Source organism: Saccopteryx leptura, chromosome 9 (assembly GCF_036850995.1).
Source record: "Saccopteryx leptura isolate mSacLep1 chromosome 9, mSacLep1_pri_phased_curated, whole genome shotgun sequence".
In the NCBI taxonomy this organism is placed as follows: domain Eukaryota; kingdom Metazoa; phylum Chordata; class Mammalia; order Chiroptera; family Emballonuridae; genus Saccopteryx; species Saccopteryx leptura.
In genome coordinates this window covers 78,094,436-78,115,559 of record NC_089511.1, presented here as the reverse complement: position 1 = coordinate 78,115,559, position 21,124 = coordinate 78,094,436, and the positions used below count along the sequence as shown (strand labels likewise).

The window sequence follows — 21,124 nt, the reverse complement described above, 5'->3', positions numbered from 1 at the left end:
ATTTATTTAATGGAGTCACATATGATCTAGTTGAACATTTTGTCTATGCCTGTATTTTACTTCCTGACGTGTGCACAAAGCACATCTAGCAATGCATATGAATATGCATGTGTCCTCCCATGAAGATATTTATAAAGAAGTGATGTTAAGAGTGAAACATTTAAACAAGGGTGACACAAACGGTTCTGCTCCAATATGCATAGATATTATTAAATTTTTAAACTCATTAAAGGAAACAGTCTGAAGAAGAAACTTTAAGAACTGTGGACAAGGTTATCAGTTTTGTGTGTCTGAGGCTTTATCTGGGAGAAGAAGTAGTGAGCTTTCAGTTAGCCACCAGTTAGAAAAAAAAAAAATCACTGACTTTTGTGTGTTTGTGACGGGAACATATTTTCTATTCGCTGCTTGGAAAAATGATAAAAAAAGACCTTTGATAAAATTCAAATTTCTCTACAAGCAGTACTCATTCAATGTAAGGAATTACCTCTCTGATCATGGACCCTTTATAACTTAGATTAAGGAACTTTAGTTAGAAAGCCCTGAGTGTGAATGTAATCCCCTGCTGCAAACACAGGGATATAGTTTTCTTGGATGCAAACACCAAGAAACCTGTGAGTGAGTGACCTTTGTGGAAACACTAAGGAATGCCTGTGAACAGATTTTAGGAAATTAGCTTAGAGACTGATAGATTGCCCCTCCCTTTGTGCTTTTTAATCCCCTTATCACCTGAGATCCCTCCCCTGCAAACCTGTTACTTCTGACCAATAATATTTCTGGGAAAAGGAGACTCAGGAGGTTATTCTCTCTTGACTGCCTCTCCCTCTCCTCTTGACAACAGTTTGTGTCTTAAGCAGGTTTTCCATGCGACACTGGTGTTTCCAGTGGGCTGGAGGACTACAATTCTATCACAACAACACTTAAATAGATCTAAAAAATAATGATATATACGTACACATATGTCCAGGTGTATGAACATCCATGAGATAACACAGTATACAGTTGTATGTGTGTGCATGTGTGTGTGTGTGTGTGTGTGTGTATATACATATATATATATATAATATGTGTGTATGTATATATACACAGTCACTTTGTGAAGAAAAGTTATATCTCATCTACCATGTTCTTAAACTCAATTTTGAACAATTCTTCTCAGCTCATTCCTTATTGGGGTATAGGCTGTATGGCTTTAGGCACTGCTGGCTTCAGGTGCTCAAGTGATGTTGTCAGGGCTCTGGCTATCTTGCCATGTCTGGATTCCCTTCCCATTGTATGATTGGGTCATTCTCAGATAAGATCCAGGTGGTGAGAAAGATAGTGCTAGTATCCCTAGGCCTTTCTACCAATGGGTCATGGTCTAAAACAGAGAGAAACATTGGATTGTAACCCCAATTACTGGAATAATCACTGAACCTGTTCACACTCTGGATTTAGCCTGGCAACTGGAGTCTAGCTTAGGGCCAGTGGGTAATTGGGGTTCCATGATGAGCAGGCCTGTCAAAACCACAAGGCATGGTGTGTGTGTTGGAGGGAGGTGGGGAGAGCAGCTCCCATAGAAAAGTCAAATTGGAAGTAGAAACTGTTTCTTCTACCTACCTATCAGGTGCCTTGACTCAGATCATCTCAGATAATCATCTCTCCCTATTTTAACACCCTTGGGACTTACTACCCTTTACCCTTCACTCAGGCCTCAACTACCTTTCCCCAGGCATTCTCTAAATCACTGCTAAAGTTGCTTAGAACTTTCCCAGGGAAGTCAGGAGTCAACAAGAGCCCAAGAGATCTGCCTGGCCAATAAAATCAGCTGTAAAATATGGACAGATGGCCTCCATTCAAGAGTCTTGGAAAAGCAGCCAGACATTCAGTGCACACTTAATAATCATTAAGCAAATCACAGACACCCACAAAGATGGGTTATGTTCATGGCCACTGGTGGATTCGTGGAAGAAGAAAGAAGTACTCTTAATTGAGTTTCCAAGTCCCGTTCCTCCTTCCATTCCCAAATTGTCTTGTCATTGAATTTAAGACTTCCCTAGAATGACTTGTGTGATAGTGCATAGTTCTAGAACTCTAGGGTAAGGGTAAGATAAACGTGTGACAATGACGGCAAATTACCTAATCTCTGTAAACCTGGCTTATGTTTTATCTGTAGCCTGAGAATAAGAATATTTATTTCATGTGAAAGTTCAATCACTTAACTTCTTTAAGCTTTATTTTCATGGTCTGTACAATGGGCACCTAGTAATACCTTGTTCATAAGGTCAGTCAGAGTTGCCTGCACAGTATTCATTCTGCTCTTCTCCCTTAGTAACATAATCCAGCTGCAGTAGGTGGCAATATGCCATAGATTAAAAAAAAAAAAGACCAGCCTTCCTTGCAGATAAGGGTAGTCAATGAGTTATAAGTGAAAATTGTCAGGAGTACACAGAGGAATCGTTTTAGAGGTGGCTGATGCCACTGAGTGCTATACTCTGTTACCTTTATTTCTTCTTTTTATCTACAATTAGAATGTGATGTCTTCAGATTCAGAAGTTATCTTGGGTCCAATAGGAAAAGACAAAGAGAAATGCTGAGACCTTGGCTCTGATATCCCTGAGTTGCTAACACAATGCCAACAAACTCTTCCTTTTAGACTTGTGATTTGAGGGAAAAAAATCTTTTTGTATTCAGTCCTCTGCAAATAGGTCTAAGCCGCTTGTGGCCAAATGCAATATGTAATTGTACAAGATTTTTTTTTTTAATTCGAGGAAGTAATCTGTGCAGAGCACTCATTACAAAAACCTGCAATCCAGAATCTAAGGCACTCTGATGCTGTTGTTTTTGTGTTGCTTTGTCAATGAAACATTTTCTCTTATGTCACAACTGCCACCTGGCTGACAACATGTATACTGGGATTGGTTTATAAGATGTACATGATTTCAGAAATGTTAAGATGGGAAAATTGTGTATCTTGAATCAATGAAATACAATAATAATAATAGTTAACATTTATAGAGCAATTGAATGTAACAGCACTAACACATTGGCAGCTATGTGGCAGGTGCTCAAAGTGGTTTTCTTTCCTCATATTTTTATTCCTTTTTCTAATGGAAGGGTGTATCTGCTCCAGAAGAGGCAGCCACTTTCACTAATACGTAAATGGTAATAATTTCCAGGTGCACTCAGGAGGTGGTCACAATGAGCCTAGCTTTCTTACTACAAGGAACACCCAAACATAAATTTTGGGGGGAAAAATGAGTTTTGTCTGAACTATCTTTTATGAGACCTGACAACGCTGGTCTTTAATTCCAGTTGGCTCTTCAGAGTAGGTCTGATTAATGGGCTGGAATTAGCACTATTGGGAAAGACCAGTTCATTGAAATATTCAGTCTCCTATCACCATCACCCTCCACCCAGGCCTGGTGGGGAGGCAGTCTCTACCATCAGCGTTTCCATGACAATGCAGTCCATTTAGTCAGCAGCACCTCCTCCTGTAAACAGTAATCCTTCAGAAAAACAAGAAGGTCATTACAGCAACTTGTCAAATCAATGCAGAGGGTGTCGAGGCCGATTAAGGCATCTTCTCTAGCAGCTGACACAGTGTCAATAGTACTGGGCCACTACTGCTCAGGCAGATGATTGAAGTGAAGTGCCCATCAGTCAGGGCATTGAGGGGCACTAACGATTCCCTGCGCTGCCTATTAGAGCGACATGACAACTCAATCCTGTTTGCTGGCAAAGCAAGAGAAGGAGAGAGAGAGGGAAGGGGAAAAAATAGTGACCTTGTTGCTTTGTTTGAAGCAGAATTAAATTGACAAGAGCAGCTAATCTTTACCTAGGGCGATTAACAGAATTAAGGACCACAACAAAGGCACCCAAGGTTTTAACATCTATTCAAGGGCTCAGGGATGTTTATGATATAGGAAGCTCCTTTTTGGTATTCAGGTACAATCCAGACAGGTACTCTGGGCCAAGTCTTCTCCGAATGAAGTGTGGGTAATCCTATTAACATCCTGCCAAAGAAATGTGTAAGGACACAAGGCATTCACTGGATATACCTCTTTCCTGATCAGCTGGGAAGCCTACTCTTCCCAGTGGTGCTGGCTGATTATTTTAGACTTATGAATCTGGGCTGGAAAGAGCCATAAATACATATTTTTTAAATATATTTCCCTGGTGAGATCTTTTGCCTTACTTTCAATCTTCTAAGCCAACGCTTTCACAGCAGTTTTTTCCAAAACCATCCAGTGATTCAGAAAATAAGAGAAGTACCTCATGGTGGGAGAACAGAATTCCCGAGGAAGGAATGAGCAGTTTGAGAGATGCTTGGACAGAATTTTTTCTCTCACTTTTAGAACATTTAATTTTTGATACAATTAAAGGTATGGGATCTAGAATGAACAAATTAACACAAATTGAAACAATAATATCAAGGGTGATATTTTTACTTGTATATAATAATTACATTTAACATTTACTAAGAATACTCTTCAATGGCCAAAAGTAAGGGCCGTCAAATTTAAGGGCCAGATAGCAATATTTTAGGCTTTGTGGGCCTTATAGTTTCTGTAGCAACTACTGAACATTTTAGCATAAACAGTCATAGGCAATATATAAATGCATAGGAGTGGCTGTGTGCCAAGAAAACCTTTATTTACAATAATAGCCAGTGGACCAGATTTGGACTGTTGGCTACAGTTTGCAGACCACTGATCAAAAATATTGTAGTAATTCCATTCAACCAACCTATAGTCAAGGAGTATTTTCTATTTGTCAGGCACTGAATTAGCAGCTAGGAAACAAAAGATGAGACAGACATGGCCCCTGAATCTGAAAAATTTGGATGGAAAAGACAGCCATTTGTGAGCCTCAATGTAATACAATACATTTGGTGTGATAGCTAAAGAAACACAAATGAAAGTGATAAATTCTTCCTAGGGCAAAAAGATGTCAGAGAAAATGACAGAAAACAGGTGGTTTCAGAGATAGGACTCAAAAAACTCAACATGGGTAAGGTGGGTAAGGGCATTATAGATTCAAGGTGGTCCAGAAGAGAGAGAGAGAGAGAGAGAGAGACAGAGACAGAGAGAGAAACAGACAAGACAAGACAGATAAAATGAAGGAGTCAGGAATAGGAAAATGACTTTGGGGGACAAACTGGTTACAGAAAAGGTCTTAAAGATGTGTGGGAACCAGATGAAGGGATGTGTATGGTAAGCTAAGAAATTTAAGTTAATTTATCTATAGGCAATAAAGAGCAATTAATAACTTTAGGCAGGGGAATAATGTAATCAGATGGCTATAAAGAGACAAAGAAAAGCTACACAGACACTATTATAATAGTTCCAGGAAAAAAGAATAAAATCCTGGATTAAGGTTGCACAGGGAATAGAGAGAGGACAAAGATGTGAGAAATGTATAAGTAGATTCTATTAAGCACCTGCTCTTTGGGATAAGGCAAATATGACTCAATGGTTATCTCGCTAAGTTGGTCTTAGAGGAATGTAGGGCCTTGAGAAGAATTTTTGTGGGGCCAGCTAAGACAGCACTGTCAAAAGAGAAATGTAGTCTGAGAGGCTAGCCAAGAATATCACCATGGAAATATTAATAGTTTATAAGTGTTAAGTATAGAAGATGATCCAAATGTAAGGGTGAGGTATCAGATCACTGAGGGGAGAAGCTCATGAGAGTTGATGTAGGTCAGAATGCAAAGCTGGCTATGTTGCTGGGGCAAATTACTCAGGACTGAAGTGCACAGGAGATGGTTCTTCACTTTTCTGAGGTGCCAGTGTGAGGAGATTTAATAATACTCTTGTAGACTCAGACACAGTCAATAACACCAGGAATTATTCCAAGAATTCTAGATGGACAATTTAAAGCAAGGCGATGTTACCAGAAGTTGTGAACCCAGAAATGATGTAGTGAGAGTAATATTGAGTTTACTCGGGGCATGATGAATTGGAAACATTGCACTGTTGAATGCAATGATGTATGGTTTAGAACTGGAGATATAATGTTGAGAATGATCAATATGTAGCTGTGGTTGAAGCCACGGGATGGATAAGAACACCCAGAAAGAATGTGTCTGAAGAGAACAGGGAGACAGAGAGAATGGTATGAAACCACTTATAGAGAAGACTGAGACTGCTAACACACTGAAAAAGACAAGGCTGATGAGAGAAGTAAAAGGACAATTAAGGGAGTATGTTTCTGAAGTGGAGATAGGAATGATGATAAGGTTGTTTAACAGCAAATGCTACAGGGAAATTATGTAATTAAAACCAAACAGAACACAGCAGAATATACATTTTTCCAAGTGTACATAGGACATTCTCTAGGATAGATCATGTTAGGACACAAAACAAATCTTAGTAAATTCAAGAAGATTAAAATTATATCAGGCACAATGGTATGAAACTAGAAATCAATTATAATAAAAAAACTGAAAAACATTCAAACATATGGAAGTTAAATGACATGTTACTAAACAACAAATAGGTTAACAAGAGATCAAGGGATAAATCAAAAGATATCTTGAAACAAATGAAAATGAACACAGAACAACCAAAAATCTATGGGACATAGTAAAAGCAGTCTTAAGAATGAAATTGATAACATTAGACTATGAGTAGTTGAAAATAATAGCAGCTTCTTAGGTCTACATTTTCCATATAATAGAAAAACAAGTTGGACTAAACTACAGAAATAAAAACAAAAACAAAACAAAACAAAAACCCAACAATCTCAGCATAACTAGAACACAGAGAATTACCAAACTTTAAAAGAACTGCAGATACCCTGGCTGGGTAGCTCAGTTGATTAGAGCATCATCCAGATAAACCGAAGTTGTGGTTTCATTCTCCAGTCAGGGAACACACAAAAATCTAACAACGAATGCATAAATAAGTGGAACAATAAATTGATGTTTCTCTCTCTAAAATCAATCAATAATTTTATTTAAAAATAACTGCAGAAATAAAGTTACCAAATCTCAGTGATCTGTCACTCAGGTTCCCACAAAAAGCTATTTAAGATTAACAAAGGCAGTTTGAAAAAACTATGAGGAAATAAAAAGATGGGAGCTAAAGAGGGACATAAATTTCTTTAAAATCACAGCCAGAAAGAGAAAGTTCACCTTAGGTGTAAAAGTACTAAAAAAAAAAATCAATTGACAGAATTGATTATTGATGACAAGAAAGATGCTTTAAAATCCCCTTACACAGAATTTGTAATGGCAATTTTGAAAGGCATGACTTCAGGAAGAGAAACAGGTGAAAAGGAAAGGAGAGGACCCCCCCTTGACAATTGAATGATGAAGAAGAAGCAAAATGGAAAATTTTAGTGTTCTATTAAAGAACAAACAAAAGAACAAAAATAGAAGAAAAAGAACATCTCTCCCACCTCTCTCTCTCTCTATCTCTTTCTCTCTCTCTCTCTCCCCCCCCCTCTTTTTCACACACACACACACACACACACACACACACACACACACATGCACTTCATTAAAGAATGGATTTTGTGACACTGGCAGAAGAGGTAGCATTGAATTTTAAAGATAAATATCAACAAATCTTTAAAAACCTATATAAGACAATTGAGCTGTTTAAAATTATTTAAAAATTGGCCTGACCTGTGGTGGAGCAGTGGATAAAGCATCAACCTGGAAACGCTGAGGTTGCCGGTTCAAAAACCCTGGGCTTGCCTGGTCAAGGCACATATGGGAGTTGATGCTTCCTGCTCCTCCCCCCTTCTCTCTCTCTCTCTCTCTCACTCTCTCTCCCCTCTCTATAATGAATAAATAAAAAATCTTAAAAAAAATCTCTTAGAGCTTTGAGTTCATACCACACAATCAAGCTCTTAATTAAAAAAATTGGAAAAAAGTCAACACATTTTATTGATGAAAAGTCTCTCTTAAAGAAAGTATAAAATAGAAATAAAAATTTAATAGATGATGTTGGATAAAGGCAGGAAATAGCCAAGATAACAGAAATGAACTAAATAATGAAGAAGGAAAGGCAGAGAAAAATATTAGTAATAAAACCCAGGCAAAGAAAAATAACACACATATAATTGGAGATCCAGAACAAGAAAAATAAAATAAATGGATATATCTAATGCTTAAAAGTTTAATTAAATACTATTTTCTAGAAACTAACAAGCAAACAAAAACTCTGAATCTGTATATTAAAAGAGCCCATAAGATAATTGGGAAATTAATAATGATATAATTAACACTGAGACACCTCATATAAAACTATTAACCTTCAAAGATAAAGGAAAAATTCTGAGCCTTCAAGAACACACACCCACATACCCAACTGAAAAAATATTTACCTTCTTATAAAATACTTGTGGGTCATCACAAAATTTATCCTATACTAAGTCACAAAAAATCAGCAATGAGTCTCATGAAGTAGAAATATTATAAATACTATGTATTATTATTATGCAAAAATGAACACTTAGATATTATTAAGAAAATTAATGAAAACCAAAAAAAAATTTATGTAAAGGAACAATAAAAGTGGAAAATACAGAATCATAAAAATTAATGGTTATTAAAAACACTTTATCAGAATCTATGGATACATTTAAAGCAATAATTTGATTAAAATAAAACAAAGAAATTAAGAGAACTAAATATTCAGCTTAACAAAAATACAAAAAAGTATAATAAAATAAAGTAAAAGAAAGCACAGGAAGAAAATAACAAATACAAAAACAGAAGTTCCTGAAGAGTGTGTAAGAGCATGGAGAGAAACCACCCTGGCATAGATGCATGGGAAAGCTGACTGCTGAAGGTAAAGTAGATGCCTTGAGAAGCACTATCCTATCCAGAGCCTCCAAATTAAACACAAGGTAATGCTAAGAAGTTTAAAGCCAGTGTATATTATAGGTAATATTAGAACCAGTAAAACCTAAACTCAGCTCCAGTCCTAACTAGATTAACTCTCACACTAGTGGCCCAACAGAAGTATGCCTATTTCCAGGCATAAATATTATTTCCCTCAGCTGTTATTGGTCAACACACAATGGCACTCAATTAAAAATCACAAGGTGCTAAAAGGCAAGACAATACATCTACTAGCAAGAGACAAAGTAATCAGCAGAATCAGACTCAAAGATGAACCAGATGTGGGAACACATAGTAACTTAAACACAGCTATGCTTAGTATATTAAAGGCTCCAGTAAAAATGGTGGACGACATTCATAAACAGTAAACAGATGGGAAGTTTGGGGAGAAAGAAACTATAAAATCCATATGGAAATCCTAGAAATAAAAATCAATGGTAACAGGTATGGATAGTGCTCTTCATGGGCTCATCAGTATACTCCACACACCTGGGGAAAGAACCAGTGAATATGGAAATAGATCAACAGAAATTATTTAAACTAAAACACAAGCAGAAAAATGAGTGGGAGTAGGAAATGGGGAACACAGATCACAGCATCCAGAGTTGTGACACAATAACAAATGGTCTAATATCAAGAACAGAAAAAAAACCCACCTAATATACTTATTCTGTTTTTTAAAACATATACATGCCACTGATTTTGCAAGCAAAAAAAATTGGGACATACAAAGACACAGAAGTCAACATGAAAAGGACTCAATGGCTGAATCTGAAAATGTTTGAGGAATAAAATAAATCAGTTATAACTCATAGATTAAAAAAATCTTTGGCTTTATATGAATATATATTTATGTATTTATACATACATAAACACATACTTATAAAATGATATAAATGAATGAATGAGACAGTTTTTTCTTACAGTGTATTTCCAACTACGTGTAGAAAGAAGTGTGGAAATAGAAAATCACCATTTGAGAAACGTCATAGTAATAGTGGTTTCAGATGAGAATTATTGGTGGATGGCAGTATGATGAGAAGTAGGATATTTATATGGTCTTAAAATATTTCTACACATACACTTTTTAGTTACAAATAGAAATTAATAATAACCACAGTAAAGACACCTCGATATAGCCCCTTAATGAAGTAATGTTAATTAGTAATGGCACAAATCAACAAGAGCTTACCGATGCGTACATAAGAGGACAGAGCATCAATTTTTCAATATTTTTGCCAGACACACTCAAATTTACAGTTTTTAAAAAAGGGGGAAATGCTCTTTCAAAAGTGCTGAGATTACGAAAAACAAAGATTAGATACTAACTAAAGGCATAATAACTAAATGCAGCGTGGTATCCTGTATTGAATCCTGGGCTCCAAAAAAATGCCATTTGTGGGATAATTGATGATATTCTAATAACATCTGTTGATTAGTTAATAGCATATGAATAGTGTTTTAGCAATTGGTTAAGATTTAATTGTTGGAAAATCTGAGTGAAGAGTATTTGAAAAATCCTTTTGCAACTTTTTTGTAATTCTGAAATTATTTTTTTAAACGTTTTTTTTATTATTTATTGATTTTTTAGAGAGAGAGGAGTGAGAGAGAGAGAGACAGAGAGAGAGAGAGAGAGAGAGAGAGAGAGAAGGGGGAGGAGCAGGAAGCATCAACTCCCATATGTGCCTTGACCAGGTAAGCCCAAGGTTTCGAACCGGCGACCTCAGTGTTCCAGGTCGACGCTTTATCCCACTGCGCCACCACAGGTCAGGCCTGAAATTATTTTTAAATAGCAAGTTGGTAAAAATTTTTAAGTTAAAAAAAAGCACGACATAAAACGAGCTTGCCACCAGCAGACAAGAATGTCAGTGGATTTTCTAATGCACAAATCTTACCATTTCTTCCCTTTTGAAAACCTTCAAAGCTTCTGAACTTCCTCACCTGGTCCCTGCCCACCTCATGAGATTCAGCTGTTGTCATGACCAACACTGTCCTTGATTCTCACCATCCTGAGCTCTAAAGTGCATCAGGGTCTCTCCCAAGCCAAAGGGGCTGGGGCTGTCTTCCCTAAGCCACAGCACCAGGGCTCGACCTAGTGTCTCGGACATCCAGGGCCGATTGTTTTTTAACACCTCCCTCTTCTAACAGATGGAATTATTTTCAGTTGAAATCGCATAGTAATTAATACTAATCATTATTCTCTTATTTGTTCATTAGTTTAAAAAGCAATCAACAGTTTTAAATGTCAATTTAAAAGGCATTTGCAAAATCTGTAAAATATCTTATTTATTTATTTATTTATTTATTTATTTAGTGACAGAGATAGAGAGAGGGACAGATAGGGACAGACAGATAGGAAGGGAGAGAGATGAGAAGCATCAATTCTTCATTGCGGCACCTTAGTTGTTCTTTGATTGCTTTCTCATATGTGCCTTGACCAGGGGCTACAGCAGACCAAGTGACCCCTTGCTCAAGCCAGTGACCTTGGGTTCAAGCTGGTGAGCTTTGCTCAAACCAGATGAGCCCATGCTCAAGCTGGCAACCTTGGGGTTTCGAACCTGGGTCCTCTGCATCCCAGTTCGATGCTCTATCCACTGCGCCACTACCTGGTCAGGCTAAAATCTGTAAAATATTTTATTTATAAATTAAAATCTCTTTACCTGTAACAAAACTATTACAACTGGGAGTTTACAGTTTTTCTATTTTTAATTTTAAATACAAATGAATGGTCACTTGGCATGAAGTGACTCTAGTTCTGACATCTTTCTAATCACTGTGCTGTCCTTGCTTACTATTTTGAATCTACTTTTCTAACTCAGGACTATGTAGTCCTACAGATGGTGGAGACACAAGGTGATTCTGAAATGAGCTTTTCTATACCATTATGAACTTACACTGAAAACAATGAGTATAGTCAGGACTGCGTGTGTATGTGTGTGTGTGTGTGTGTGTGTGTGCGCGCGTGCGCGTTGGGAGGGAGCTGGTTGTATAATTGGGAATTCTCTGAATTAACATCCACATAAAATGAAATGTTTCTTAAAGGACAGGAGACAAAAGGGTGTTAATTTCCTCTTTATGTACATATTATTCAAATTCAATAATAACTTCAACAATTATTTAAAATTTAGCCTAAACAATTATTTTCAGGGGAAGAGAAATTTTCTCACTGATGTTGTTTAGAATTTATTATCCCTTGATGATTACGGAAAAAAGTCTAGTTTCTAGTTGGTTCTGTTATTATTTTTAATTTCTGCACAGTACACTGCCTCATTGCATGCTCCTGGATGCTCCTCCGACCAGCTCACCTTTGAAACACTGTGCCACAGCACCTTATTGTTCTCTCATGTTAGCTGCCACCTGCTTTCTAAGAGTTTCCTGATATAGCTCTCTCATAGTGGAATTATAAGCTATTTGAGTAGAATCAGTACTTTACTTGTTCTTTTTATTACCCCCAACATCTGAGGTATAACAGATTCTCATAATTGTTTTTTTTTTTTTTTTTTTTTTTTTTTAAGAGAGATTTTTTTTTTTTTTTTTAATTTTTATTTTATTTATTCATTTTAGAGAGGAGAGAGACAGAGAGAGAGAGAGGAGAGAGAGACAGGGGGGAGGAGCTGGAAGCATCAACTCCCATATGTGCCTTGACCAGGCAAGCCCAGGGTTTTGAACCGGCGACCTCAGCATTTCCAGGTTGACACTTTATCCACTGCGCCACCACAGGTCAGGCACATAATTGTTTTTTGATAGAAGAATTATTCAATGAATACATGCATATAAGAGTGAGCCAAAATTCATATATATGTGTGTACATATTTATCTATCTATATTGATATATTGATCTTATATCAATATAGATATAGCTAAACTGACAAAGGTAAAAGTTCTCTAATCTGAACACTGCACAAAGTCCTAGGACTTGCCAGCTGGAGTCTGTGTGGACCTCTGATGAAGCAGAGTAGGTGGGTGCAGCCCAATGGCCAAGCTTTCTTATGTGTACAGCAAATACTGCAGGAGTGCAGGGTGGCGAAAAACTGGAGATTTGTGTCAGACAATTATGTGTGTAGGTCTCACCTCTGCCATTTCAGTGATAACCTTTGAAATGTTTACAGAAGTGCTTGATCTCCCTGAGCTCAGTTTCCTCATCAATAACAGCAGGCATAATTCCTACATGACATAAGGTCCTTGTGATATTTAAATGAAAGATCTTTGCTGTCATGTCTCTGGCACAAAGTCATTGTAGTGTAGCGTGACTCAGTAAAAGATGGCTGCTATCCTAGTCCAGGCTTTTTTTCAGATGACTAACACTTAAACACACTCTAGATTTATCCCCACTATATTTATAAAACCCAAAGGACATCTTCTATGTACTATGGCATTTTCTTTAAGATAGGAAACATATATTACCATTTGGGGATGTAGCAGTTGTAAATATTTTTTCATCAATTACAAGAAGAGTCAGTTTTGAAATTCCAGGCTTCCCTTGATACTGTCAGACCATTCAGGGTACCCAGTGGGTGGCTGACAGATGAGTTGGAGACTCTTTTCTTAAAACCCAGCTGGAAGTCTACATAATACCAATTGAAGACTACGTAGCCCAAAAGCCAGAATTAACCAGCATCATGTTTTCTCCTTTCAACAGATACTTTATTGATGTCTGTTAATCAATGTGACCAGCTTTCAACAGTGACTTTTCCAACCTGCCAGGGCATGCTTAGATGCATAGAAAAGGAAAGCACACAGGCTGGTGGGTGCAACAATGCAGAGACAACCAACATTTTTAATTGAATTTCAGGTTTGAGCTTATGCCTCTCATTGGAGATTCCATATTGGCTCTATCATTAATTAGCCCAATAATTCTATTCTTTTTTTCTCATTATTTTAAATTGACCAGCAAAAGAAAAGTGTGATGTCTGAACACAATTGTTCTTTGGGAAAATTAACTGAAATGATAGAAGCAACAGTACAATCCAATGCTACCTAACAGAACTTTCTGCAATGCTGAAATTGTTCTCATCTGTTCTCTGTAATAGGATCACTATTAGCCACATATGGTTATTGAGCAACTGAACTGTTCAGAGTAGAAGTAAGAAGCTTAATTTTAAATAATTTTAATTAATTTAAATAAAAATGTCCACATGTGGCTAATGACTACTATAATGGATAGCACAGATAAGAGATCACATTAAAAGCGAAATCCACTGATTGTCACCTGGTTGTCAGAATATTGGTGTTTAGGCGGCATTGCTATTAGGGCTACCTGACTCCATGCTTAAAACTCTCCTGCATTTTCTCTCTAGCTTGTGCAACTCCCTGTCGCCTTTAAACTGCCTTCGTGGACCTCTGGCTATTCTTTAACCAATGTGGGCATTATAAGCTGTCTTCTGCCTCATTTTTGGAGGCCTCCACAGTTGGTTTCACTTACTGTTTTCTGCCCTGCACCCACTTCCTTTTAGGTCCTGGCTTCCCAGTTTTCTTTGGAGAAGCATCTCTTCTCCTCTGCTATACACAATTCAAGTGGTTTGGGACCAGCTGGCTCCATTCGAGGATGCTAGGAATGTACACTGTGAACAGGCCAATCAAACCACCGCATCCCTGGCTTCAGCAATTGCAGAGATTGACACCTGGTGCAGGTCTATCCAGTGCAACACTCATGGAATAATTTGCTGAAGTCATTATAAATATGAAGCTCCCTTTTTATTGGGATTGCTGAATAAATTGAATAGAAATGGGGATTGCTGGTCACCATCTGACATCATGAAGATATGAGTTTACTATGCAGAAGAATACAGTTAAAATTGCAGAAGGAGCCTGACCAGTCGGTGGCATAGTGGATAGAGTGTCGGACTGGGGTGCGGAGGACCCAGGTTCGAGACCCTGAGGTCGCCAGCTTGAGCGTGGGCTCATCTGGTTTGAGCAAAAGCCCACCAGCTTGAACCCAAGGTCACTGGCTCCAGCAAGGGGTTACTCAATCTGCTGAAGGCCCGCAGTCAAGGCACATATGAGAAAGCAATCAATGAACAACTAAGGTGTTGCAATGCACAATGAAAAACTAATGACTGATGCTTCTCATCTCTCTCCGTTCCTGTCTGTCTGTCCCTGTCTATCCCTCTCTCTGACTCTCTCTCTGTCTCTGTAAAAAAAAAAAAAAAAAATGGAGAAGGACATCCTAATGATGCTTTGTTGGACCACCTGGATGTAGGCATGCCTGAAGTATGTACACTAATAAATTTTTTTATTTTCTCTTTACCTCCTTCCCTCCTCCCTGCCTCCTTTTTCTCTCTTTCCCTTTCTGCATTCTTTATATTATACTATGTATTTATTTTGCTCAAGGAAGTTTGAGCTGGGGTTCCAGAAATTTCAGATAAATAAGATTCTGACTAATATATAGTTTCTATAGTAAACATTCTGTAAATTTAACCCCTCCCCAAATCTTTGTTTATTTTTCAGTACTACTATAAATGTACCCTCTACCAGAGCCCAGCACATTTCTCCACTCCCCTTCTCTGTGTCATTGCTTTTAGTATTTTTTTAATGTCTAGTATAAAATTCTGCTTTTCTTATTTTCAAATGTTTTTCTGGGTCCATCATCCCGGTCAGCAATGGTCTCCCCTTGACTTCTCCAGCTTACTTTCTAGCCCTCTCCTCTGAGCTTCTGTGCAGACTTCAATCACATTCACTCTCCTGTGTTCGCTGTGCTTTGTGAGTCTGTCTTTGTACCTTAACAAGACTTTGAGCCTCCCTGAGGGCAGACACGACATGGAATCCATTTTTATCTCTTGCGTATATAGCCCTTCTCAGGGCCTAGCACAGTAGTGCTCAACAATTCTGATTGAATGATTAATTGATTGACAAGAAGCACAGAATTCGCAAACACTGCTTTCTGGATGGCTAGGAAGGAAGACAGAGTGAGAGGCAGCCTCCATAAGAAAACCACCAAAATGCACTAAAAATGTATATGAACCATGTTATGTTTACTTTTACATTTTTGTGAAAATTTCATTCCCACCCTCAATCTGGGGTTGTGTTCCTTGTTTGCAGTTGGTTTATGTCTTTATCCAGGTCTAAAGTTAGTAAGAAATGGAGAGGATTGATTGTAGCTGAGATCCAGGGAGGCAACCATCAAAGGCTGAAACAATTAAACTTTAGGAGAACCTACAATCCCTTTGTCTGCAAATGACACTATCATCCAAACAGAATGTGTTTATGAAAAGACTACTCAGTGCCTCCAAACAAAGGCAATGGGGGGCTAGAAAAAAATTAAAGGCATTATCTCTGTGCTTAGGGCATCCCAACCTCCTTCTATGAAAAAGTTAACATTTATAAGATAACAATAAACAAGACAAGGCAATGCATAATGAATGCTGTTGGGATAGGTCAATGGTGTAGAAGTTAAGAGATGTAGAAGATCACTGAAGACCATAGAAGTCACTGAAATTGTCCTGGACAAGGCAGGAGTCAGGTGGGGTTCTGAAAAATAGATAAGAGTTTAATAAACAGAGAGAAGATATAATTGGGCATTAAAGAAAAAAATTAAAGAAATTAAATGTTGTAGGCCTGTAATTTAACAAGAGTGATTCAGGAGTCTGCTATTGTGATTGAGAATCACTTTAAATGTTTTAGTTAATCAGAGGCAAGTCCTCCCAGTGTGGATGTAATGCTGTATGTGCTATCTAAGAGAGCTCCATTCACAGTTTAAGCATCATAGATATATATATAACATTTCCTTACAGATGGTAGTAAGGTAACTTGCTCTCCCAAAATTACTGTACTAATGTATGAGAGATAGAAGTAAAATTCTTAAGCAAAGAATGCATTTTTCTTACTCTTTCAAAGTCACCCTGTGGGTTACTGGAAAGGACATGTCTTCATAACAGCAATTAGGGGTGCTCTGGTCTCAGACTTCACCCTGAAAGGTCCCAGGAGATCGTCAGGGGAAAAGGAATGACAACAACCACCCAGGGTTGTTTTAGTCCCCCCCCCTCCCCGGGGAAGTTACATCATCTTTCTTTAAAAAGTCCAGATCACAAAATTATCAGAAAAAGGTCCAAAAAATAAAAATGTGGATCTGATGGGTGCTGTAGGTAATAACTGTTACAGAACTTTCGTGCAAAGAGAACCCACTGGACATTGGTGGGGGAACGGTTGAGGTGGGTTTAAAATGATCAGTAAGATTTTCATAGTTATATATAGGTCGGGAGGAAGTTTCTAGTAGAAGAGAAAGTCTAGAAGCAGGAAAATTAATCCACATAGATAGCAAATGGAGTGTGGGGAGCACCAGTAGTATTTATTTTCTCCTCAAAAGCACGTGAAATTGACTTCTAGTTTCTGATTGAACCATGAAAAAATTAGGAAGCTGTCACTCCTATCCTCACAATAAGAACAAATCTACTGAGGTAAAAATAAGCAATTCTTCTTGGGTTCCCAGAGTGGTGAGGTTGGAGGGTAAGCTGTTCTCTTGAACACGGAGAATTACTGAGAGCAAGAGCTCAGGAGCCCGGGCTGCCTCTGGGAGGAGCTCTTCCACTGGAAGGGAAAAATCGCCAGAGGCATGGTGTGGACAGGTGTGAGACAAGATCCTAACAGGGACCTTGTACTTTGTAAAGCTTTGCCTCCAGGAGCCCCGTTTGGTTCACAAAGCACACGTTAGACAAAAATCCCCATGTGTTTCTGGCAGGGACTAAGGAGAGCAGGCAAGTAACCATTTTGAAATACACTTAGAATGTTTCTTTCTCTCTAAAGAAAGGATTTCACTCTAAAGAAACCATCTTATGTACCTCTATGAATGGTGATATATAGTGACCACTATGTATTGTGATAGATATTAACTAGATGGTAACAAGACTTCCTGTGGTGATTATTTTGCAATATATACAAATATAAAATCATTTCATTATACCCTGGAGAGTAATATACTGTTATATGTTAGTTATACCTCAAGTAAGTAAGTAGTAAGTAAGTAAGTAAATAACTATGTACAAAAAGAAAAAAGAAAAAAACTATTTTATCAGTGCCAAATACCTTGGGTTTTAGCAGATTCTAACTGACATAGAGGAAAAAAATATACCTAACACTGTTGTAAAGTACCCGTACCTCAAATCTGTGGGTTTAGAGACACCAAGTCCAGATGAATTTTGAAGAGTTTTATTAAAGGAGGAGATTTATTAAATATGCTGGCCACATATAGCTGACATAGGGCAGTCTGGAAGCCCAAATCATGTGCAAGCCCCCAAAATATTTCAGGGCTATTTATATACTCTTGATCACACATGGTTGGGGGAGAGCATGACATCATGTCACAAGCTTACAACATTTGTTTAGGGGATATACAGAAACATTAAGACTTTTAAGGTAACACAATCAAAGATGTTTACAAATCTTTTAGGGTTCATCTTCCCTCACTAGCCTAGAGGTATTTTATCTCAGGATTCCAGGAAGGGGGAGGAACTACAATCAATGCAAGGTGGTATGTAAATTCTGTCTCTCATTGAAAGAGAAGAAGTTTCTCGGTTAACCTTTATTTTAGATTTAAAACTAAATGATACATTCTTCCCCCTTTACTCCTGAAAGGAAGGATGGGTAGGAAAGCCTGACCTTTCCTTCTAGAATCAATATTAATTTTGCAGCTTTTTGGTACCTTACAATAACACCAGTCCCCTCTAGCCTTTTTCCACAGAAGCAGGAAAATGGCCATGTGCATCTCCCTCTAGACTCCCTGTCACACCTAAAGGATAAAAAGCTGAGAACTTTTTCTGAAGGTCACAGCACAGTCACATGCTCACTAAATTTCTGAGCATTAATTGCAGATCTATAGAATGTTCTCACTTGCCCCACATATACTGTCAAATCAATCAGGCTCCTATCCTATATCCACCGTTTCACAGTTAAAAGAACTTAGGGGCTTACATGTTATTTAAGAACTCTCTGGTGAAACCCAAAGAAAGTGAGGCAGAAACAAAGATTCTAAAAGATATTTTAGCTATTTATACCTACAACTACAGAAAACAATAAATGCAGCCTAACTCCTAATCAGATAAACATAAAAACCCAATATGGTGCTTGCTTCGGCAGCACATATACTAAAATTGGAACGATATAGAGAAGATTAGCATGGCCTCTGCGCAAGGATGACACGCAAATTCGTGAAGCATTCCATATATTTAAGAGGACTTCAGAGCCTCAGGTTACACCCACCGCATTCCTGGATACAGTTTCAAATAAGCCCCCTGCTGAGATCAGCAAACAAGACAATTACCTGTTAAGAAAACAAACAAATCAAGACTTCAAAGCAGCCCAAATCTGAAAGTGGATTACAAATAATAGCTGATGCCAACCCAAGAAGACCTAGAAATAACACAATTGAAAACTGGAGGCAGACAACACCAAGCCTAGACTCAACCAGCTCTACAAACAAAACACCCAAATACACAGACATAATGAGAAGACAGAGAAGTGCAATCCAAATGAAACCACAAGAGAAACATCCAGAAAATAAACTGAGGGATATGGAAATAACCAAACTTCCTGAAGCGGAGTTCAAAATAATGATTGTAAGGATGCTTAGGGATCTTAGAACAACAGTGGATGATCATTACCAACACCTAAATAAAGAAATAGCAAGTATAAAAAAGGACACTGAAATATTAAAAAAGAATCAGTTGGAGATGACAAATACAATATCAGAAATGAAGACCACAATGGAAGGAATTACAAACAGGATGAATGAAGCTGAGAATCAAATAAGTGAGGTGGAGGGCAACTGGAATGAAGGCATGAAAGCAGAGAAGAAAAAAGAAAAGAGACTCAAAGAGTCTGAGAAAACTCTTAGAGAGCTCTGTGACAACACGAAGAGAAATAACATCCACATTATAGGGGTTCCTGAAGAAGAAGAGAAAGAACAAGGGATAGAGACTTTGTTCAATCATATCATAGTTCACAACTTCCCTAAATTAATGCAGGAGAAACTGTCACAAGTTCAAGAAGCACAGAGAACACCATTAAAGAGAAACCCAAAGAAACCTACACCAAGACACATCATAATTAAAATACCAAAGCTAAGTGATAAAGAGAAAATATTTTTTTATAATTTTATTTTTTAATGGGGTGACATCAATAAATCAGGGTACATATATTCAAAGAAAACATGTCCAGGTTATCTTGTCATTCAATTATGTTGCATACCCATCATCCAGAGTCAGATTGTCCTCTGTCACTTTCTATCTAGTTTTCTTTGTGCCCCTCCCCCTCCCCCTTTTCCTCTCCATCTCCCTCCACCCCCCGTAACCACCACACTCTTATCAATGTCTCTTAGTCTTGCTTTTATATCCCACCTACATATGGAATAATGGATAAAAGACTTAAATGTAAGCCGTGAAACCATAAGCATCTTAGAAGAAAACATAGGCAGTAAACTCTTCGACATCTCTCGCAGCGATATATTTGCTAATTTATCTCCATGGGAAGTAAAATAAAACACAGGATAAACAAATGGGACTATATCAAACTAAAAAGTTTTGCACAGAATAAAAAGACAAACTACACAATGGAAGAACATATTTGACAGTACATCTGATAAGGAGTTAATAACCAAAATTTATAAAGATCTTCTAAATCTTTACACCAGGAAGAAAAACAATCCAATCAAAAAATGGGCAAAAGAAATGAATAGACACTTCTCCAAAGAGGACATACAGATGGCCAATAGGCATATGAAAAAATGCTCAACATCACTAATCATTAGAGAAATGCAAATTAAAAGCACAATGAGATATCACCTCACACCGGTCAGAATGGCGCTCATCAATAAAACAACACAGAATAAGTGCTGGTGAGTATGTGGAGAAAAGGAAACCCTCCTGCACTGCTGGTGGGAATGCAGACTGGTGCAACCGCTGTGGAAAAAAGTGTGGGGATTCCTCAAAAAATTGAAAATCGAACTGCCTTTTGACCCAGCTATCCCACTTTTAGGAATATACCCCAAGAACACCATAGAACTGTTCCAGAAGGAGAAATGCACCCCCATGTTTATGGCAGCATTGTTCACAATAGCGAAGATCTGAAAACAGCCCAAGTGTCCGTCAGAGGACGAGTAGATTAGAAAGCTTTGGTACATATATACTATGGAATACTACTCAGCCATAAGAAATGATATTGGGTCATTTACAATAACATGGATGAACCTTGATAACATTATACAGAGTGAAATAAGTAAATCAGAAAAAACTAAGAACTATATGAACCCATACATAGTTGGGACATAAAAATGAGACTCAGAGACATGAACAAAAATGTGAT

General features: G+C 37.7%; 1 non-coding gene across 1 annotated transcript; it reads left to right on the top strand.

Moving 5' to 3' along the window:
* The first annotated feature begins 18,885 nt into the window (after positions 1-18,885).
* On the top strand, positions 18,886-18,992 carry LOC136381595 (U6 spliceosomal RNA). Its single transcript, XR_010747088.1, has one exon. It is a non-coding gene; the product is annotated as a U6 spliceosomal RNA (small nuclear RNA).
* The last annotated feature ends 2,132 nt before the right edge of the window (positions 18,993-21,124 follow it).